The 23,127-nt window shown below is 51.2% G+C and overlaps 1 protein-coding gene and 1 long non-coding RNA gene across 7 annotated transcripts in view; one reads left to right on the top strand and one right to left on the bottom strand.

Annotated features, from left to right (window-relative positions):
• The window catches only part of LOC147025529 (uncharacterized), a 39,123-nt gene that overhangs the window by 2,181 nt on the left and 13,815 nt on the right, over positions 1-23,127 (bottom strand). Inside the window, exon 1 of one of the 4 annotated variants that reach the window (XR_015059560.1) lies at positions 16,946-17,065. The exons of 1 other annotated variant lie outside the window; for it this stretch is intronic. This is a non-coding gene — a long non-coding RNA (uncharacterized LOC147025529). Of the gene's footprint in view, positions 1-16,296; positions 16,456-16,945; positions 17,066-23,127 lie in introns of those variants that run through there. 2 more of the 4 variants (XR_015059563.1, XR_015059561.1) reach the window with 2 other exon arrangements.
• LOC147025528 (poly(U)-specific endoribonuclease-like) overlaps positions 17,049-23,127 on the top strand; it is a 106,339-nt gene continuing 100,260 nt past the window's right edge. Inside the window, exons 1-2 of one of the 3 annotated variants that reach the window (XM_085886551.1) lie at positions 17,049-18,147; positions 18,369-18,488. The gene's annotated coding sequence lies outside the window, so the exon portion shown is untranslated. Of the gene's footprint in view, positions 18,265-18,368; positions 18,489-23,127 lie in introns of all 3 variants that reach the window. The other 2 variants (XM_085886550.1, XM_085886549.1) reach the window with 2 other exon arrangements.

Genomic DNA, 23,127 nt, shown 5'->3' with positions numbered 1-23,127 from the left:
GTCAAATATCATGAAAAAAAAAGAAATATACACGTGCATGACATCAGCAGACTTCCATTATCAAAATTGGAGATGATCAAATGTGTTCAACCTGAAAGTTCATTAACTTTTCGAAAGTTTGTTCAAGAAACCTCATTTGAACAATTAAAACGCCGTGTTGGTGCTGACAGCTCGCTGATATACCTCAATGTTGTTTTGGTCACCAATGACGTCGTTTCCCACAAGATGAATGCTTTCAAAATTTTCTTAATTATGCGGGCCAATTTAATTCTCATCAGATCTCGTGAGAAATCAGAAAACAATTTTGAAGCTCTTTCAAATACTGCAGTTACAACTACAGTATAATGCTTGCCCTGCAACTGGGAGGATAGTTGAGGTAGAGGTAAGCATGGCTCAGCAGGCGAGCCTGGGTTTGAATCTCGACTCGGCTATAAACTGCCAACATGGTGTTTCACAGGCAGAACGAGCTATCAGTGTGTTTGCCGTCCCTTGGATAGACTTGGACGTCTATATATATATATATATATATATATATATATATATATATATATATATATATATATATATATATATATATATATATATATATATATATATATTGTTGTGGTTACCAAATTCGCAAACCACCATTCAGGTCCCTTAGGTGAGGTATCTCGGTAAGTACATGTGTAGTTAGGCCCAAACCCGTTGTCTAGTGGGAATAAATGTTAATCATGCGTGCTGCGACTCTTCAGGATAGCCGTTTTTCTTTTGCTATCTTTATTTTGGACCAACCGCCATGATTACCACCACAACCACAACATCAACCACCAACCACAACGCCGCTTCACCACAACCGCCACGACCTTCCCGTCACACCTCGCAACCGTAGCATCGCCACCGTTCTTGCCCCGCTGTGGGTACCGGTGTTGGACTCGTGCAGGGCACGCGTCGAACAGCGTGTACAAAATCACGGATTTTGTGCTTCAAAAACGGATCAAAAACGACACACGCCCACTTTTTGCCGTCCAATCGGTGAGCGAGGGGCGATTTGGCCCCGCATCCAGGGCGATCGATATATGCAAATTTATGGATCAAAAAGCCTTCACGCCCACTTTTTCTCGGGCCAATGGGGAGCGAGGTGAAAGGTTGAAGGGAGGGGGTCAAAGATGAGAGGGCGAAGCTACAGGGCGGATAAAAGGACCGTGTTCGTCAGTCAGAAAAGAGTCGGGGACACGAAGAGAAGAGAAGAGCAGAGTCAGGAGAGTCCAGAGGAGGAGAAGAAGTGAGGAGGGGAGTCGAGAGGCGGAGAGTAGGAGAGTCGGAAACAGAGAGTCAAGACTTCGCGGGCGGTGGAGCTGCTGGTCGTCGTGTGCGTTGGAGTCGGAACGGAGGGGACGGAGCTGTGGAAAGGCGGCGACACCAGACGAGGGGGTGCTCGCGTCGTGCAGGAAGCTGCACCCGAGGGAGGCCGACAGCGCGACCTGGCCGAGGTGGAGACGCTCGTCACGGGATAATAAAGATCCTCTATACCCCGAGCATCAGCAACCCCCTCCTGTTTCCCCCCGCGCTGAGATAGTGCGACCAAGGGGGCCCCTTTCCCACCCCCTACCAGAGACTGTCCGCGAGGCCCGCGGAGTTGAGGCGCCATCGCCGCTCCGCGTCTCATCACCAGACGGGTAGGCCGACCCGGTCTCGACCTCAGGCCCGCCTCATCCTTGAGGGTATTTCTTTTCCTTGGTTTTGGGTATGTGTTGTCGGCGCCGTCTGTGAAGTAGATTTGTATAAGTGTTGCCGTGTGCTCGGTAGTCGGTATTAGCTCTGCATTGTGTTTTCGCTTTTGCATTTGCTTTTTGTGTAAATTGCATTGTGTCTTTTCTGTGTGCTTTTGGTGGAATTGTATATGTGCGCTTTCCGTTCATCGCGAATAAATGTGCTTTGTGTTGAACTGTTTCCCGCTTCGCTTCGTCATTTCTCCCATTGAATCCTCATCTTGCTTCACGTAAAGGGTTGGTAGTGGGCTGAATACGCCCGATAATTAATCGAACCGTCGAGGTCGACGATAACACCGCTCGGTTATTCTGATAGTACGGAACGGGTCGCTTAAGTGGCCCGTGTCCGAAGTCGACCTGCGGCGAGGTGCGATCGCCCGGTCTACCCTCCGCGTGGGTACTTAGGTAGGTCGAATTCGGCGAGCAACCCTATCCCACGCGGGGGCTGATTGGCTCGATCGCGGTGAGACCGAAAGGTCCACCCGTGACTGGTTCCCGGCGTTATTCCGAGAGGGTCACGACTGGATTGTCCGTCCGGTGGGCGACGTGCCGCGATTCGAGTTACGTGGCCGTTCGCACGCCGGCGGGCGCGAATACCGCAACACTGGTGTCAGGTCGTGCGATACAAATTCATCGCCCTCCTCGCGGCACTGGTATCGGAGAACAGGAAAACGGGCTCTCCTGTCTCCGGCTAAATTCACGGGAATCGGTCCAGGGGTGAGAGAAGCAACCCCCGATTCCCTCCAAATTACGAGCGAGCGAAATTAACCCTTTAAGAGAAGCAAGATGGCGTCTCAAGGCGAGCGGGAGCCGGGGGTATTAGAAATGGATGTAGAATGTGTAGAATCCATGGTCCAGGATGGAATCCCCGAGCAGGAAATGTTGATTGTGCAGGAACACGGACTCGCCCAACTGAACCCAGGGCCCGAGGTGGGTGCGGCAGCGGCCGCGGTGTATAACACCTACCCCCCCCCCTCTCCACCAAGACCCTTCCCCAACCCCTGCCGAAACGGCTCACTCAAGCGCACCCGACATGGCCCAGCTATGCGCCATGCTGGCGGCAATGACAAATGAAATGAAAAACGAAATGAAAGGCATGAACAAACAAATGATCGAAAAAATGGATGCGAATATGAAAAACGAAATGAAAGGCATGAACAAACAAATGATCGAAAAAATGGATGCGAATACACAGCAAATGAGGGAAGAAATGAAAAAGCTCCGGGGTGAGCCGCAGAACATGGGCCGATGCCTGCAGGCGGGCATGAAGGCCGTGACCAGGGAGCTGGGAATGGCGACTCCACGTGTGGGAGCAAACGAGCTGGAAGGGGGTGCAACGGCTGACAGGCCCGCGGTGGAGGCGGGTGAAAAAATAATTCGGGGGGCGTGTTGGGCGAGGGTCGTGAAAGAGGAATCGACGGTGACCAAAAGGGAAAAATTAAATGGGGAGACCAAAACGTGTGAGACGAGACACGAGGTGACGACAAAGGAAATAATAATAGTTGAGACACGGGAGATAGAAAAAATAGAGGAAAGACTACACGAGGAAGACGGGGTAAGTGACGCACACACACACACAGAGGTAGTGGAGGATCATGGGGGTGAGCTGGCGGACTGGGTAGAGACCCAGTGCGAGCACCTGGATGACCTCCTCCAGGAACGAGGGGAGGGAGTATGCCCCCTTGAGGTGAGTCACGACCAGGTGAGTTCGGTCGTGCTTTGCGAGGTTGAGGGGACGGGTGCTGTGGACGGGTGCACGGAGAGCTTGGAGGGTATAGAGGCCCCGGAGACCCTTGTGGGGACACGAATCCCCAGTGTGGTTGTCCCTGTGTGTGTGGTGCAAGGTGTGAGTGCGTCCCCGTGTGTGGAAGCGACCCCGTGTGTGAGTGGTGTGGTGGCGATGGTGCCGGAGTACGTGCTTCCCAGCACGCCGTGTGTGGATGAGGCACGAAGTGTGGATGAGGCACCGCGGTTGAGTGCCCCCGCGTGTGTGGATGAGGCACGGAGTGCGAGTGAGGCACCGCGGGTGAGTGCCCCCGCACGCGTGAGTGAACGGCCGTGTGCAAGGTCGCTGTGTGCAAGGGAGACCGTGTGTGTGAGAGAGCGGTATGTGAGGGAGATGTCGGTTGGCATGCGGGAGCACGCAGCCGCGTCTCCCGGTGTGAATGTGATGGAGTGGACTGTGTGCGTCGTGACAAGCAGGTATGTGTGTGTGGAATGGAGACGGAGACGGCGACAGAGGAGAGAAAGCCGTGTAGCGGCTGTAGTTGTTTCGGGGACCGTGCCGGATTCACCCAGCAGTGAGCACGCGGTTCGTGCTGTGCAACGCACGAGACCGCCACGTGCTCGCTTGCGAGAGTGAAGTCCCGGTCCGGAAACGCACGCGGTGGATTTGCCGATCCCGCGGACGGACAAAGTTTAGGCAGGTAAATGGATTTGGACCGGACGGGTTCTCCACGCGATCGTGTGTGTTAAGCTCCAACGGGCAAAGCACATGTGTTCGCGTGGGGAACCCCTCGAGACGTGGGGCTTGTGTTTTTTTTTTATGCGCACGGTGACGTCATGGCTGCACGTGTGGTTGGAATCCGGCAGGAGGGGTATCTCTGCCGGATGGTACCGTCCAAGGAGGGACGAGGTACACGTGCAGCTGCATGACGTCACGGGCAGGTGCAAAGTGCGCGAGTCGCCGCGCTGGTGCTGCGCATGGGAAGAAAAAAAAAAAAGAAGCAAGCCTCACTTTCGGGTGCAAAGGATTCCTGGGCAAGGGGTGGAAGACCCCCTTACCCTGGGCACAGGATGGAAACTAGTTAGGGGGAAGGGTTAGCTTAGTTAGACCGACTTCATGGGGCAGGGATAAGTCCTCATGGAGTCCGTGGAATGGATTAGGTAGAGGGATTTAGTGAGCTTTAGGTTGGGAAATAAAATGAATTTTTGAGTTAGGAGACAGTGACAGGCAGTGAATGTGTAGAGGGGACGTAGTTTAGCTACGTAGTGTTAAAAGGAACGTGCTATAGTGTAAGGGACGACGTGGGAGCACGAGTTAGTTAGGGGATGTAGTTAGAAGGATGGCAGAGTTCAGTGGTGTGTGTGTTGAAGAGTTGGTGAATTGTGAGGCATGTGCTTGGTGAGTGAGTGAGGCCAGCGGGTCTGTGTGTGTGGAGTGAATGGGGAATGCATGGTGCGATGAGTGATTGGGGGGAGGAGTGACTCCCGCCCAAGGGACCCCGGGGTCAGTATAAAGTGAGTTAGGGGGTTAGTCAAATTGAAAAATGGAGGTCGTTTTGTTGTTGGTGGGAAAGTAGGCTCGAGACCCATTTGGAGGGGTGCAGGAGCCCTGTTGACGGGCTTGGGAGCGTGGCTGCGAAAGGTGAGTATCGCTGAGTGGGTACCCCGGGCACCAGGCTAGTCGGCCGCGGTAGGCCATGGGCCCATGGGGGGCCGGGATAGCGTAGTGGGCACGGGTGCGCCTGCTTGGTGCGGGGGCCCGGGGCGCCATTAGCCGCGTGGGCAGTGTTGTGGGCACGGGTGACCCTCGGAAAGGGGCCCGGGAGGCCGGCCTGCCACGTGTGCGTTTCAGGGGAGGTGCCATGGGGGGCACTCCCCGGTGTTAGGGAGCTGGTAGGCTCGGAGGTAGTGTAGTGCCCGGGGGTGCCATAGCGGGAGAATCGGCAGAGGGTCGTGCCTGCCAAAGGGAGCCACGTGTCCCAGCCAGGAGACCGTGTGAGGGCACGGAGAGAAAATTGGGGGGCGAGGCCCGAAATTGTGAGGACACCAACACAGGCGACGGGAATCGGTTGTTAGAACCAATAGTTTAAGCGAGAGGCGCTTGTTGAAAGCCCCGGGGTAGTTTAATGGTTAAATGGTTAGGGTAGATTAGGAGATGTACCCCTCCGCACCATCCATCCCCTCGCTGTCGTTGTGGGCCGCTGGACCCACTTGGTGTTAAGATCGCCGAACTCTGGGGAGGCCATTCTGAGGCTTCGTTGGGCCTCGACACAGGACGTTAGCTCTCCCTTATTCCCCTCCGGGAAGGGAACGTAGGGGTTGGTAGTAGGCTAGGTGACAGGATAGGTTAGCCGAACAAAGACGATAAAGGGGGTTAGGGGACGATTTATAGTGGGGGAGTAAAAATAAAAACAACAAAAAATAAGTTGGGGCTAAATTGGTTTTTCACAAATTAAGGGAGTGGGTATGTACAGTGACAGGCAAAGGCGATAGGTGGGAGGGAGACAGGTAGGTAGGTCCGAGCCCGCCTTCCAAGTGGCCAGCACCACCGCACTCCCTCCACCAACCTCCACTGAACGGCAAAGGCTGGCCAACTTCATCTGCCGGCTGGCTGTTTTTCTTCAAGGCCTGTGCCGGCCAGTTCATCTGCCGGCTGTGTTTGCCTGCAGCGGCCTTCTTCTGCGGGCTGTGTTTGCCTGCTGCCTTTGCCATGCCATGCCCACTGCCCACGTTCACCAGCCCCGTTCAATATTTGCTTTGCCCCCCCTGTTCATTTCCATGTGCGCCAGGATCCGCAAGGCAACAGTTTGCAAGCTGCGAGAACTGCCCTGTTGGCAGCTACAACACGGGCCTGCAGTGGCGGCCCGTGCACCGTGTTTGTGTTCATCCATCCATTCGTTGTGTTCATTGCGTGTGCCACTTGAGCTGGCACGGAGACTGCGTTTGTGCAGCCCATGCACCGTTGTGGTTCACTGCGTTCAGTTCAAAAGGGAAGGCCTTGGACTGCGTGTGAGCAGCCAGCCACGTTCCCTGTCACCTGCATTGTTTTGAGCCAGAGACTGCATGCGGGCAGCCTGGCTCCCTGCTAACTGTTTTCTTTTGCAGAGTTCAGTGATCCTGGGCCATGGTTTAGTGTAAAATTTGTAAGTTAAGGTTAAGATGTACTGCAAATATGAGTGCGCCCCGGCATGTCTGTCCTAGCGCCGGCAATTTTATTTAAGTCGTCCGTGTGAGTGAGTTTGTTTAGGTAGTTACGCAGCCCTCAGGTTATTTATTTTGGGGACACGAATACCATGAATGTCGCACTCAGGGATCCGAAGGTAAAATGTACTAGGGGAAAACTACACATGATGGCACACGAAAATTTGACGACTCGGGACGAGTCTGTAAAAAGGGGAGGGGGTAGTGTTGTGGTTACCAAATTCGCAAACCACCATTCAGGTCCCTTAGGTGAGGTATCTCGGTAAGTACATGTGTAGTTAGGCCCAAACCCGTTGTCTAGTGGGAATAAATGTTATTCATGCGTGCTGCGACTCTTCAGGATAGCCGTTTTTCTTTTGCTATCTTTATTTTGGACCAACCGCCATGATTACCACCACAACCACAACATCAACCACCAACCACAACGCCGCTTCACCACAACCGTCACACCTCGCAACCGTAGCATCGCCACCGTTCTTGCCCCGCTGTGGGTACCGGTGTTGGACTCGTGCAGGGCGCGCGTCGAACAGCGTGTACAAAATCACGGATTTTGTGCTTCAAAAACGGATCAAAAACGACACACGCCCACTTTTTGCCGTCCAATCGGTGAGCGAGGGGCGATTTGGCCCCGCATCCAGGGCGATCGATATATGCAAATTTATGGATCAAAAAGCCTTCACGCCCACTTTTTCTCGGGCCAATGGGGAGCGAGGTGAAAGGTCGAAGGGAGGGGGTCAAAGATGAGAGGGCGAAGCTACAGGGCGGATAAAAGGACCGTGTTCGTCAGTCAGAAAAGAGTCGGGGACACGAAGAGAAGAGAAGAGCAGAGTCAGGAGAGTCCAGAGGAGGAGAAGAAGTGAGGAGGGGAGTCGAGAGGCGGAGAGTAGGAGAGTCGGAAACAGAGAGTCAAGACTTCGCGGGCGGTGGAGCTGCTGGTCGTCGTGTGCGTTGGAGTCGGAACGGAGGGGACGGAGCTGTGGAAAGGCGGCGACACCAGACGAGGGGGTGCTCGCGTCGTGCAGGAAGCTGCACCCGAGGGAGGCCGACAGCGCGACCTGGCCGAGGTGGAGACGCTCGTCGCGGGATAATAAAGATCCTCTATACCCCGAGCATCAGCAACCCCCTCCTGTTTCCCCCCGCGCTGAGATAGTGCGACCAAGGGGGCCCCTTTCCCACCCCCTACCAGAGACTGTCCGCGAGGCCCGCGGAGTTGAGGCACCATCGCCGCTCCGCGTCTCATCACCAGACGGGTAGGCCGACCCGGTCTCGGCCTCAGGCCCGCCTCATCCTTGAGGGTATTTCTTTTCCTTGGTTTTGGGTATGTGTTGTCGGCGCCGTCTGTGAAGTAGAATTGTATAAGTGTTGCCGTGTGCTCGGTAGTCGGTATTAGCTCTGCATTGTGTTTTCGCTTTTGCATTTGCTTTTTGTGTAAATTGCATTGTGTCTTTTCTGTGTGCTTTTGGTGGAATTGTATATGTGCGCTTTCCGTTCATCGCGAATAAATGTGCTTTGTGTTGAACTGTTTCCCGCTTCGCTTCGTCATTTCTCCCATTGAATCCTCATCTTGCTTCACGTAAAGGGTTGGTAGTGGGCTGAATACGCCCGATAATTAATCGAACCGTCGAGGTCGACGATAACACCGCTCGGTTATTCTGATAGTACGGAACGGGTCGCTTCAGTGGCCCGTGTCCGAAGTCGACCTGCGGCGAGGTGCGATCGCCCGGTCTACCCTCCGCGTGGGTACTTAGGTAGGTCGAATTCGGCGAGCAACCCTATCCCACGCGGGGGCTGATTGGCTCGATCGCGGTGAGACCGAAAGGTCCACCCGTGACTGGTTCCCGGCGTTAGTCCGAGAGGGTCACGACTGGATTGTCCGTCCAGTGGGCGACGTGCAGCGATTCGAGTTACGTGGCCGTCAGCACGCCGGCGGGCGTGAATACCGCAACAATATATATATATATATATATATATATATATATATATATATATATATATATATATATATATATATATATTGATATATATATTGATATATATATTGATATATATATATATATATATATTGATATATATATTGATATATATATATATATATATATATATATATATATATATATATATATATATATTGATATATATATATATATATTGATATATGTATTGATATATATATATATATATTAATATATATATATTGATATATATTGATATAGTGATATATATATATATATATATATATATATTGATATATATTGATATATATATATATATATATATATATATATATATATATATATATATATATATATTTATATATATATTGATATATATTGATATATTGATATATATAGATATAGATATAGATATGTATGTGTGTATATATACTGATGAGCCAAAACATTTTGACCACAGACAGGTGAAGTGAATGACATTGATTATCTTGTTACAATGGCACCTGTCAAGGGGTGGAATATATTAGGCAGCAAGTGAACAGTCAGTTCTTGAAGTTGATGTGTTGGATGCAGGAGAAATGGGCAGGAGTAAAGACCTGAGCGACTTTGACAAGGGCCAAATTTTTATGGTCAGACGACTGGGTCAGAGCATGTCTTAAGAGGCAAGGCTTGTTGGGTGCTCCTGATCAGCGGTGGTGAGTACCTACTGACAGTGGTGTGAGGAGGGACAAATCACAAACCGGCAACAGGGTGTTGGCCGCCCAAGGTTCATCGATGCGCGAGGGCAACGAAGGCTATCCCATCTGGTCCGAACCGACAGAAGGTCTACTGTGGCACAAGTCACAGAAAATTTTGATGGTGGTCACGGGAGGAATGTGTCACAATCCACAGTGCATCGCACCCTGCTGCGTTTGAGGCTGCGTAACTGCAGACCGGTCAGAGTGCCCATGATGACCCCCGTCCACCATCGAAAGCGCCTGCAATGGGCACGTGAGCGTCGGAACTGGACATTGGAGCAGTGTCAGAAGGTCGCCTGGTCCGATGTGTCCCGTTTTCTTTTAGATCACGTGGATGGCCATGTACGTGTGCACCGTTTACCTGGGGAAGTGATGGCACCAGGATGCATGGTGGGAAGACGACAAGCCGGTGGACGGAGTGTGGACATCAATTTGACACGTGTCACCCACCGAAACATCATTGCAGACCAGGTACACCCCTTCATGGCAATGATATTCCCTGATGGCAGTGGCCTCTTTCAGCAGTATAATGCGCCCAGCCACACTGCACACATTGTTCGGGAATGGTTTGAGGAACATGATGAAGTGTTCACAGTGTTGCCCTGGCCTCCAAATTCTCGAGATTTCAATCCGATTGAGCATCTGTGGGATTTACTGGACCGACAAATCCGATCCACGGCGGCTCCACCTCGCAACTTTCAGGACCTGAAGGATCTGCTGCTAATGTTTTGGTGCCAGATACCACAGGACACCTTCAGGGGTCTTGAAGAGTCCATGCCTCTGCTGGTCGGCGCTATTTTGGCGGCACACGGAGGACCAACAGCATATTAGGCAGGTGGTCATCATGTTTTGGCTCATTAGTGTGTGTGTATATAAAGAGATAGAAAGATATATGTGTGTATATTTTCGAAATATAGATAGATACATACATGTGTGTATATATACAGATACATAGATAGATATATATGTGTGTGTATGTATGTATATATATATATATATATATATATATATATATATATATATATATATATATATATATATATATATATATATATATATATATATATATATATATATATATATATATATATATATATATATATATATATATATATATATATATATATATATATATATATATATATATTGTTGTGGTTACCAAATTCGCAAACCACCATTCAGGCCCCTTAGGTGAGGTATCTCGGTAAGTACATGTGTAGTTAGGTCCAAACCCGTTGTCTAGTGGGAATACATGTCATTTATGCGTGCTGCGACTCTTCAGGATAGCCGTTTTTCTTTTACTATCTTTATTTTGGACCAACCGCCATGATTACCACCACAACCACAACATCAACCACCAACCACAACGCCGCTTCACCACAACCGCCACGACCTTCACGTCACACCTCGCAACCGTAGCATCGCCACCGTTCTTGCCCCGCTGTGGGTACCGGTGTTGGACTCGTGCAGAGCGCGCGTCGAACAGCGTGTACAAAATCACGGATTTTGTGCTTCAAAAACGGATCAAAAACGACACACGCCCACTTTTTGCCGTCCAATCGGTGAGCGAGGGGCGATTTGGCCCCGCCTCCAGGACGATCGATATATGCAAATTTGTGGATCAAAAAGCCTTCACGCCCACTTTTTCTCGGGCCAATGGGGAGCGAGGTGAAAGGTCAAAGGGAAGGGGTCAAAGGCAAAGCTCCGGGGGGATAAAAGGACCGTGTTCGTCAGTCAGAACGGGAGAGTCCAAAGAAGAGTCCAACGGGAGAGTCCAAAGAAGAGTCCAACGGGAGAGTCCAAAGAAGAGTCCAACGGGAGAGTCCAAAGAAGAGTCCAACGGGAGAGTCCAAAGAAGAGTCCAACGGGAGAGTCCAAAGAAGAGTCCAGAGTCGGAGAGTCCAGAGGCGGAGAGGCGGCAGCGGCGAAGGCAGACGAGGGGGTGCTCGCGTCGGTGCCGGGAGCTGCACACCCGAGGGAGGCCGGCAGCGCGACCTGGCCGAGGTGGAGACGCACACCAGGGATAATAAAGATCCTCTATACCCCGAGCATCAGCAACCCCCTCCTGTTTCCCCCCGCGCTGAGATAGTGCGACCAAGGGGGCCCCTTTCCCACCCCCTGCCAGACACTGTCCGCGAGGCCCGCGGAGTTTGGGCGCCATCGCCGCTCCGCGTCTCATCACCAGACGGGTAGGCGCGACCCGGTCTCGGCCTCAGGCCCGCCTCATCCTTGAGGGTATTCTTTCCTTGGTTTTGGGTATGTGTTGTCGGCGCCGTCTGTGAGGTAGAATTGTATAAGTGTTGCCGTGTGCTCGGTAGTCGGTATTAGCTCTGCATTGTCTTCGCTTTTATATTTGCTTTTTGTGTAAATGGAATTGTGTTTTCTTTTTTTTTGTGTGCTTTTGGTGGAATTGAATATGTGTGCTTCCCATGTGCCGCGAATAAATGTGCTTTATTATTGAACTGTTCTCCCGCTTCGCTTCGTCTTTTTCTCCCATTGAATCCTCATCTTGCTTCACGTAAAGGGTTGGTAGTGGGCTGAATACGCCCGATAATTAATCGAACCGTCGAGGTCGACGATAACACCGCTCGGTTATTCTGATAGTACGGAACGGGTCGCTTAAGTGGCCCGTGTCCGAAGTCGACCTGCGGCGAGGTGCGATCGCCCGGTCTACCCTCCGCGTGGGTACTTAGGTAGGTCGAATTTGGCGAGCAACCCTATCCCACGCGGGGGCTGATTGGCTCGATCGCGGTGAGACCGAAAGGTCCACCCGTGACTGGTTCCCGGCGTTAGTCCGAGAGGGTCACGACTGGATTGTCCGTCCGGTGGGCGACGTGCCGCGATTCGAGTTACGTGGCCGTCGGCATGCCGGCGGGCGCGAATACCGCAACAATATATATATATATATATATATATATATATATATATATATATATATATATATATATATATATATATATATATATATATATATATATATATATGTTTCCATATACATATAGCGCAACGAAGGATATTGTTACGGATTTCAGAATCCGGTCTGATGAATGCATCCACACATCCAGGTCCTCAGAGAGTTATTTCCTAAATACATGTTCAGATTAGCCCCATCCCCATGTCTAATGGGATCTTAAATGTGATGCGTTGAGAAGGGTAAAGGATAGATCCCCTCTCTTATGGGAAGCTTTTTTTCTTTACGACAGACACGTTCACACACATTTCTTTCACGAGCTCCGACGCCCACCCTTTTTGGGAGTGCGCGGGTCGTCATGGTAACCGTGCGCCAATGGGGCAGGGTGAGCTTGGGGTGAACAGCACCCCGCAGAGACGGCGCGAAGATATAAAAATGAGTGAGAGGTACGTTCTGAGGGGAGAAAAGAAGAGAGAAAAAGTGTGAGGAGAAAAAGTGAAAGAGAAAAAAGAAAAAGCGAAAGGAGAGAGGAAAAAGCAAAGGGCAAGAGAAGCTAGCAAGAAGCGGGTGTCTGTCCAGCGCCGACGAAATAATTCGTCCTTCCCAGTGCTTGGGAAAGTGAATGTGTGGTGTGCGTGTGGGTGTCTCACCTGCGACAACGAGACAATTCGTCCTTCGCAGTGCTTGGGCAAGCAAGCGTGTGGTGTGCGTGTGGGTGTGAGCAGCGCCTCCAACAAGTGAGGGACGTGTCGGTCACCAACAACATCAGGGTCTAAACCCACGACGGACAATCTCGGTGCCCTCCAGACGTCGACTGGCGTTCAAGGCTGCCCTGCGAGAGGGTGCACGGCAAAGCTGGGTGCTGGCGACGGACGTTACACGCACGCACGCATTCTCAGGACGTTTTCGCTTCACGGACGACTTTCTGGTGAGCGAGGCGATTCTCCCCTTCAATGATTTGCTGGGTATTCTTGTCTGTGTTTAGCTGTAAGTAAGTCAACCCCCGATAAGGATCTGCTCTTTGTCTCTTTCTTGGAATTTTGATTGATTTTGCTTTCGGTACCCGGCACCGCAACAACTGGTGTCGGGAGTGGGAGATTTTTCGAACCCCTTGATCAATAAATTGGTGTCAGGTCGTGGACCTGTGGTGCGCTTCACGCACCTCGAAATTCAGAGCGGTTAGACAAAATTTTAGTTAAATTTATTGGGACGGACAATGACGGACCAACACGGGCAGGTCCCGGTGGGCCATGTGGTAGATGTAAATATGGATACGGAATTGACCCAAGACCCGCATGAAGTCACAATTGAGGGTGGAGAGGAAGCAATGGGAGAGATGGAAAATAACCCCCACCCTCGGTTTCTGGAAAATGCGGCGCCGATGGCGCAGAACGCCGGGTTATCGCCACCAGTGCGGCCCGAGATTGACATGATGTTGTTCATGAGGCAATTAGTGGCACAAATGAAAATGTCGAGCGAAGAAAACAACAGAAAAAGGGAGATGAGTGAAGCGATGGGCAGAGAAATGGCAGCGGTTCAGGAGGAGGTAAGGGAAATGAAGGACCCAGGATTTCTTGGAGTGCCCAATGTGCCGGAGTATGTGTGGAGTGCATGTGACATAACATGGATGAGTGCACACGGAAGAGTGGGACACAGATCGACCAGGACGGGAGTAGTGGTTCGAGGAGCGGACCGGAGGGGTGAACCTCCTGAGCGGGACAGAGTTGTATTGGAAACCATGCCGGCTCCACGAGAGACGCTTGCACGGCATGAGCAATGGGCGTGGCGAGCACGGCTTGGTTCCCCGAGGGAAAAACCCCAATTCCCAGTGCCAAGAATCCAAACACAAATTTGCTTGCAACAGACATGTGACTGAGCAACTCTGCGGACGCGGGGGGGGGCTCATTTGGGGAAGAGACAGTGACAGTAACCCTCATGTGTGGAGCACAGTGGTGAAACAGCCCCACACATCCCGGGGCAAAGGTAAACTAGCCTAAGGGGGGTGGCATTGTTTGGCCCACATGGGGGTGCCAGCGATGGTAGCCTCTATGTGGGTACCGAAGCAGCGTCCATGAGGGAAGGCTCGGATAAATTTAGGGACCAAGAGCGACAATAGGGACTGTTTAGGTAGAGACGTGAACGTGTAGTGGGGACGTAGATTAGCGATAGAGTTAAATGGAGCGTGCGTAGTATAAGGGAAGACGAGGGTGCACGAGTTAGTTCGGGGGAATTAGTTAGGTGATGCTGTGTCGGTGAATGGAAATGTGTTTGTGTGTGACAAATTAATTATGAGTGTGAGGGCAGGGCAATGGATAGTATGAGTGTGAGTAATAGAATGCATAGTCTGAAGGACTGAATGGGGGGAGTGGATCCCACCCAAGGAAACCCAGGGGTTCGTTTAAAGTTAGGTAGAGGGATTAGGTAAATTTACAAATGGATGTCGTTATGCGGTTGGTGCTGATTGTGGAAAGTTTTTTTTAAACATTTTTTGCGTGTCGGGTGCAGGAGACAATGGACTGGCTGGGGGTGTGGCTTGTGAGTGTAGTGTTCGGATGAAGAAGGCACCCCGGCGCTGGGGGATCGTCGGCCAGGTGAGGCTGTAGGTAGGTCAAGGGGGCCATTAGTGTATTCATGGACGCAGGTACCCGAGGAGAGGGGCCTGGCGTGCCAGTGTAGTGTTCAATGGGACAGGGTGCCCAAGCAGCGGGGCCCGGGGCGCCAAAAGGCCATGTGGGCATCGAGGGGGGGAAGTGCCAGTGAGGACATCCCCCATGTTAGGGTGAGGAGCAGGCAAGCTCATTGGCAGCTCCAGTGACCCGGGGGTGCTCATGGTGAGTATGCAGGTGGACAGACCTGCTGGTGGAGCCACACTACCCAGCCACGAAATTGTGCGATGGCACAGAAAGAAAATTTGGTGGGCAAGGCCAAAAATTGTGAGAGCACCAACACGTCGACAATGGGAATTTGGGTCTTTAGAACCCAACAGTTCAACAAAGGCCTTTTGGCAGGGTATAACCCTGGGGAAAGTTTAAAAGTGTAACAATATTAGTGTAATTAGGATTGATGAAGACCCCTTCGCACAATCCACTGTTGGGATGATCGCCGGCTGCTGGACTTTCCCTCCTGTCGGACTCGAGAATGAGACTTGTCGCGATGTAAGTGTAGGATTCCATGTAGTTCGGCTCTTCCTTCCCATGAAATCTTGGGGGGATTGGGTACGAATTTGGCAATGGGGATAGTGGGATATAGGAGACGAGACGTAGCGACGAATTGTAAAAAGAGGGGGCTGGGGTAGTGTATATGGGAAAGATGGATGGGTGCAGACGAGTAGGGCCAACCTCGAGCTCTCTCTCCCGGCACCACCGCCACCGCCCCAGGTATGTGCACACCAAGGACTGGCTGACCATGTTGGTCGGACCTGGTGTTTGGCATTACCTGGATTACCTTTTTTTCTTTTCGTGCTGTTTGCTGTTTCGCTTTGTCTCGCCATGCCCCAGGACCATCAAGGTTGTTCTACATCAAGGCATCACTCACCTTGCTGGATCACCTGTTCTACATCAAGACATCACTCACCTCACTTCACCATTTGATCTGTGACCTGTGTTCCACCCACATCTGTTCTGTGGACTGCTACTTGCTGCAGCCTCATACCAGGTGACACCGTTCCAGTTATCATGGTGGTTTTGTTTGTTTTATTTTGTTGAACTGCATTTACTGCAGCAGCATGCCACCACACTTATGGACTGCCCCTTTCTACCAGCTTCATACCAGCTCGTTCCATCTTCATACCAGCTCATTCCAGCTTCCTACCAGCTTTATACCAGCTCATTCCAGCTTCATACCAGCTCATACCAGCTCATTCCAGCTTTACACCAGCTCATTCCAGCTTGATACCAGCTCATTCCAGTTTCATACCAGCTCATTCCAGTTTCATACCAGCTTCATTCCAGCTCATTCCAGCTTCATACCAGCTAATACTAGCTCATACCAGCTCATTCCAGCTTTACACCAGCTCATACCTGCTTTATACCAGCTCATTCCAGCCACATACCAGGCTCATGCCAGTTTGCTTCACTTGTTCTGCCATGTATCACCATGGCCATGAACTGCACGAACGCAGCTCTGTGGAGGAAGTGGCTCAATTCTTGTTGCTGCTTCTTGACCATTTTTGTTTAGAAGGCCACAACGTTTATGGCCTGCATGCCGGTCACTTGCCTGCCGGTTTATTACAGCGCGTGTGCTGTATACAATTGCACCGAGTTTGAAATGTCCCCGGCATCGTCGATCACGTCTCCGGTGGGTCCGGTGTCACCTCCCTCCCCCCCCCCCCCACGTGCCTCAAGACAGCCAATGACGGCCGTCCGGTCGATGCAGTGCATAACCTCGACGGAAATGGCGACAATTGACGGAAATACCCGAGTATTTCAATGGACATTTGTGAAACTAATGTGTTATATATGTGAAAAACATTTAATTTATTGCTTGACGGAGAAAAAACGAAGAAACGCTCCCCTCATGTACGAACGAATGTACGAAAGACGTCATTTCCATCCACCATGGCATTTCGCGCCGAACGCAGAAAGCAAAGTTCTTCTTATGCCATCATTCTCTTTAATATTAGCCATAAACAAGTGTTTCGTCATGCATTAGTAGTTGATATTTACTTACAACAAAAACGAAAAAATAATCTCCTCAGATTCAACAAGAACGAAAAAAAACAAAACGAAAACATCACGTGCAGGACAAGACCAATCGAGCTGAAGGAAACGATGCTGTAACTGCACTGCTCCTGATTGGTCAAAGGACACCACGTGTGTTGTGTGGGCGGTGTTATGCACGAGGATTCCAGGCTAAGTTCTTCTTATGCCATCGTTCTCTTTAATATTAGCCATAAACAAGTGTTTCGTCATGCATTAGTAGTTGAAATTTACTTACAATCATTCTTTTGCGGCCTCCTGCCACGCTGTATCGAACAATTTCATTCCTTCTGTTATATATGAAGGTGCTTATCACAATAATAACAAGATTTTTACATTTCAAATGTTAAGTACACTTTTTAATTGTTTTTCAACTGGAAAAGCATAAATTGCATATTTTAACATTTGTGTACTCATTTGATTCACCACACGCGCTGTATTGAAGGATTTCACTTGTTTTGTTCGGTGTGCTGGTGAAGAGCATGAAGGTGGCAAGAATCAGCAGGTGTTCTCCCCCCCCCCCCTCTCCACAATTTTTCTTCTGCATTTGTCCAGGTCCTGGGTCTCCAGGTTTTTTTTTATTTTTTTGAACCGATGTCGCCTGCTGTTGGACTACTCGGGACGAGTCTGGGATAGGGAAAGTGGAAGTGTTACGGGTTTTAGAATCCGGTCTGATGAATGCATCCACACATCCAGGTCCTCAGACAGTTATTTCCTTAAATACATGTTCAGATTAGCCCCATCCCCATGTTTAATGGGATTATAAATGTGATGCGTTGAGAAGGGTAAAGGATAGATTCCCTCTCTTATGGGAAGCTTTTTTCTTTACGACAGACACGTTCACACACATTTCTTTCACGAGCTCTGAAGCCCGCCGTCATTTTTCCTCAGCAACATTCTTTCACGACGCCCCGCACGGGTCGTCATGGTAACCGCGCCACCGTGGGGTGGGGTGAGTTTGGGGCGGACGGCACCCTGTGGAGATGGCCTGGAGATATAAAAACCAGCGAGAGGTACATTCTGAGGAGAAAAGAGGAGAAAAAAAAGTGTAAATATAAAATCGTGAAGAGAAAAAGCGAAAGAGAAAAAAGAAAAAGCGAAAGGAGAGAGGAGAGAGGAAAAAGCAAAGGGCAAGAGAAGCGAGCAAGAAGCGGGTGTCTGACCAGTGCCAATGTAATAATTCGTCCTTCCCAGTGATTGGGCAAGTGAGTGTGTGGTGTGCGTGTGGGTGTCTGACCAGTGCCAACGAGACAATTCGTCCTTCCCAGTGCTTCGGCAAGCGAGCGTGTGGTGCGTATGTTGGTGCGAGCAGCACCGCCAACAAGTGAGGCATGGGTGGATCACTAACAACACCAGGATCTAAACCCGCGATGGATGATCTCTGTGCCCTCAAGACTTCGACTGGCGTTCGAGGCTGCCCCGCGAGAGGCTGTACGGCAAAGCTGGGAACTGGAGACGGACGTGACAGGCACGCACGTATTTCAGGACGTTTTTGCTTCACGGACGACTTTCTGGTGAGCAAGATGATTCTTTCCCCTCCCCTCCCGCTGAATGATTTGCTGGGTACCCTTGTCTGTGTTTAGCTGTAAGTCAGTCAACCCCCGATAAGCATCTTCTCTTTGTCTCTTTCCTGGCATTTTGATTGATTTTGCTTTGAAATTCATTCTTTATTTACCTCAGCAAATAAAAAGTTCTTTTTATTTATTTATTTTATTATGAATATATTATTTGTCGATTTCCAACCTGTCAGTGTTTGTCCTTCCTTCCATTGGTCTAGCATTGTTCGAACCGAGATAGACTGGGAGGTAATTACCACAGATTTGACCAAAATCGTCGGCACACACCAGCGGTTAAAACGCAGCAATATCAGATAATATTGGTGCTTTGACAAGGGTGCGCTCCCCGTTCAGGTAACCACGTGACCTCTAGTTAAACGGAATAATTAGACGGTGGACACTGGAACTCGTGGTTGACTGGGTGACGTTCGTGGTTTTAATACAACCTACCATACCTCAACCTTAATTGTGAGCGTTGGCCCAAGGTCATGCTCTACCGCGGACAACCGGGGATTAATCCCCCTGAGTGACAAGCTGGTGTCTCAGTACCCATGGCCTCAACAATATATATATATATATATATATATATATATATATATATATATATATATATATATATATATATATATATATATATATATATATATATATATATATATATATATATATATATATATATATATATATATATATATATATATATATATATATTGTTGTGGTTACCAAATTCGCAAACCACCATTCAGGTCCCTTAGGTGAGGTATCTCGGCAAGTGCATGTGTAGTTAGGCCCAAACCCGTTGTCTAGTGGGAATACATGTCATTTATGCGTGCTGCGACTCTTCAGGATAGCCGTTTTTCTTTTACTATCTTTATTTTGGACCAACCGCCATGATTACAACCACAACCACCGCTTCACCACAACCGCCACGACCTTCACGTCACACCTCGCAACCGTAGCATCGCCACCGTTCTTGCCCCGCTGTGGGTACCGGTGTTGGACTCGTACAGGGCGCGCGTCGAACAGCGTGTACAAAATCACGGATTTTGTGCTTCAAAAACGGATCAAAAACGACACACGCCCACTTTTTGCCGTCCAATCGGTGAGCGAGGGGCGATTTGGCCCCGCCTCCAGGACGATCGATATATGCAAATTTGTGGATCAAAAAGCCTTCACGCCCACTTTTTCTCGGGCCAATGGGGAGCGAGGTGAAAGGTCAAAGGGAGGGGGTCAAAGGCGAAGCTACGGGGGGGATAAAAGGACCGTGTTCGTCGGTCGGAGAGTCGAACGAGGAGAGTCGATCGAGGAGAGTCGATCGGAGAGTCCAAAGAGGAGAGTCCAAAGAAGAGTCCAACGGGAGAGTCCAACGGGAGAGTCCAAAGAAGAGTCCAACGGGAGAGTCCAAAGAAGAGTCCAGAGTCCAGAGTCGGAGAGTCCAGAGGCGGAGAGGCGGCAGCGGCGAAGGCAGACGAGGGGGTGCTCGCGTCGGTGCCGGGAGCTGCACGCCCGAGGGAGGCCGGCAGCGCGACCTGGCCGAGGTGGAGACGCACACCAGGGATAATAAAGATCCTCTATACCCCGAGCATCAGCAACCCCCTCCTGTTTCCCCCCGCGCTGAGATAGTGCGACCAAGGGGGCCCCTTTCCCACCCCCTGCCAGACACTGTCCGCGGGGCCCGCGGAGTGAGGCGCCATCGCCGCTCCGCGTCTCATCACCAGACGGGTAGGCGCGACCCGGTCTCGGCCTCAGGCCCGCCTCATCCTTGAGGGTATTCTTTCCTTGGTTTTGGGTATGTGTTGTCGGCGCCGTCTGTGAAGTAGAATTGTATAAGTGTTGCCGTGTGCTCGGTAGTCGGTATTAGCTCTGCATTGTTTTCGCTTTTATATTTGCTTTTTGTGTAAATGGAATTGTGTTTTCTTTTTTTTGTGTGCTTTTGGTGGAATTGAATATAAGTGCTTCCCGTGTGCCGCGAATAAATGTGCTTTATTATTGAACTGTTCTCCCGCTTCGCTTCGTCTTTTTCTCCCATTGAATCCTCATCTTGCTTCACGTAAAGGGTTGGTAGTGGGCTGAATACGCCCGATAATTAATCGAACCGTCGAGGTCGACGATAACACCGCTCGGTTATTCTGATAGTACGGAACGGGTCGCTTAAGTGGCCCGTGTCCGAAGTCGACCTGCGGCGAGGTGCGATCGCCCGGTCTACCCTCCGCGTGGGTACTTAGGTAGGTCGAATTTGGCGAGCAACCCTATCCCACGCGGGGGCTGATTGGCTCGATCGCGGTGAGACCGAAAGGTCCACCCGTGACTGGTTCCCGGCGTTAGTCCGAGAGGGTCACGACTGGATTGTCCGTCCGGTGGGCGACGTGCCGCGATTCGAGTTACGTGGCCGTCAGCACGCCGGCGGGCGCGAATACCGCAACACTGGTGTCAGGTCGTGCGATACAAATTCATCGCCCTCCTCGCGGCACTGGTATCGGAGAACAGGAAAACGGGCTCTCCTGTCTCCGGCTAAATTCACGGGAATCGGTCCAGGGGTGAGAGAAGCGACCCCCGATTCCCTCCAAATTACGAGCGAGCAAATTAACCCTTCACGAGAAGCAAGATGGCGTCTCAAGGCGAGCGGGAGCCGGGGGTATTAGAAATGGATGTAGAATGTGTAGGATCCATGGTCCAGGATGGAATCCCCGAGCAGGAAATGTTGATTGTGCAGGAACACGGACTCGCCCAACTGAACCCAGAACCTGAAATGGGTGCGGCAGCGGCCGCAGTGTATGACACCTCCCCCCCCCCTCTCCACCAAAACCCTTCCCCAACCCTTGCCGAAACGGCTCAGCTGAGTGCATCCAACATGGCCCAGCTATGCGCCATGCTGGCGGCAATGAACGAAAAGATGAATGCGAAAATGATCGAAAAAATGGATGCAAATACAAACGAAATGAAAGACATGAACAAGCAAATGAATGAAGTGAAAACGAAGATGGATACAAATACAAATGAAATGAAAAACGAAATGAACGAGCAAATAAACGGAATGGAAACAAACATGAAGGAGGAAATGAAAAAGTTCCGGGGTGAGACGCAGAACATGGGCCGATGCCTGCAGGCGGGCATGAAGGCCGTGACAAAGGAAATAATAGTTGAGACAAGGGAGGTAAAGGGTGAAGAGGTGACCGAGTTGGCAGAGACACGGGAGACAGTTCAAAAGGGAAGACTACACGATGAAGACGGGGTAAGTGACGCACACACACACACGGAGGTAGTGGAGGATAATGGGGGTGAGCTCGCGGACCGTGCAGGGACCCAGTGCGAGCAGCGGGATAGCCTCCTCCAGGAACGAGGGGAGGGAGTATGCCCCCTTGAGGCGAGTCACGACCAGGTGAGTTCGGTCGTGCTTTGCGAGGTCGAGGGGACGAGTGCTGTGGACGGGTGCACGGAGAGCTTGGGGGTGTAGAGGCCCCGGAGACCCTTGTGGGGACACAAATCCCCAGTGTGGTTGTCCCTGTGTGTGTGGTGCAAGGTGTGAGTGCGGCACCGTGTGTGGAAGAGACCGCGTGTTTGAGTGTCGCCGTGTGTATGAGTGAGGTACCGCGGGTGAGTGCCCCCGCGTGTGTGGGTGAGGCACCGTGTGTGGAAGAGACCGCGTGTGTGAGTGTCGCCGTGTGTATGGATGAGGCACCGCGGGTGAGTGCCCCCGCGTGTGTGGATGAGGCACCGCGGTTGAGTGCCCCCGCGTGTATGGATGAGGCACGGAGTGCGAGTGAGGCACCGCGGGTGAGTGCCCCCGCACGCGTGAGTGAACGGCCGTGTGCAAGGTCGCTGTGTGCAAGGGAGACCGTGTGTGTGAGAGAGCGGTATGAGAGGGAGATGTCGGTTGGCATGCGGGAGCACGCAGCCGCGTCTCCCGGTGTGAATGTGATGGAGTGGACTGTGTGCGTCGTAACACGCAGGTGTGCGTGGGTCGAATGGCGACGACGGCGACATGGGAGAAACGAAAGCCGAGTAGCGGCTGTAGCTGTTTCGGGGACCGTGCCGGGTTCGCCCAGCAGTGAGCACGCGGTTCGTGCTGTGCAACGCACGAGACCGCCACGTGCTCGCTTGCGAGAGTGAAGTCCCGGTCCGGAAACGCACGCGGTGGATTTGCCGATCCCGCGGACGGACAAAGTTTAGGCAGGTAAATGGATTTGGACCGGACGGGTTCTCCACGCGATCGTGTGTGTTAAGCTCCAACGGGCAAAGCACACGTGTTCGCGTGGGGAACCCCTCGAGACGTGGGGCTTGTGTTTTTTTTTTATGCGCACGGTGACGTCATGGCTGCACGTGGGGTTGGAATCCGGCAGGAGGGGTATCTCTGCCGAATGGTACCGTCCAAGGAGGGACGAGGTACACGTGCAGCTGCATGACGTCACGGGCAGGTGCGAAATGCGCGAGTTGCCGCGCGGGTGCTGCGTATAAAAAAAAAAAAAAAAAAAGACAAGCCTCACTTTCGGGTGCACAGGATTCCTGGGTAAGGGGTGGAAGACCCCCTTAACCCGGGGCACAGGATGGAAACTAGTTAGGGGGAAGGGTTAGCTTAGTTAGACCGACTCCATGGGGC

The sequence above is a fragment of the Eptatretus burgeri genome, chromosome 6 (genome assembly GCF_056783735.1).
Source record: "Eptatretus burgeri isolate ZD-2024b chromosome 6, Ebu_testis_v1, whole genome shotgun sequence".
NCBI lineage: Eukaryota > Metazoa > Chordata > Myxini > Myxiniformes > Myxinidae > Eptatretus > Eptatretus burgeri.
The sequence above is the reverse complement of the archived record's forward strand: the minus strand, read 5'-3'. Positions and strand labels throughout refer to the sequence as shown.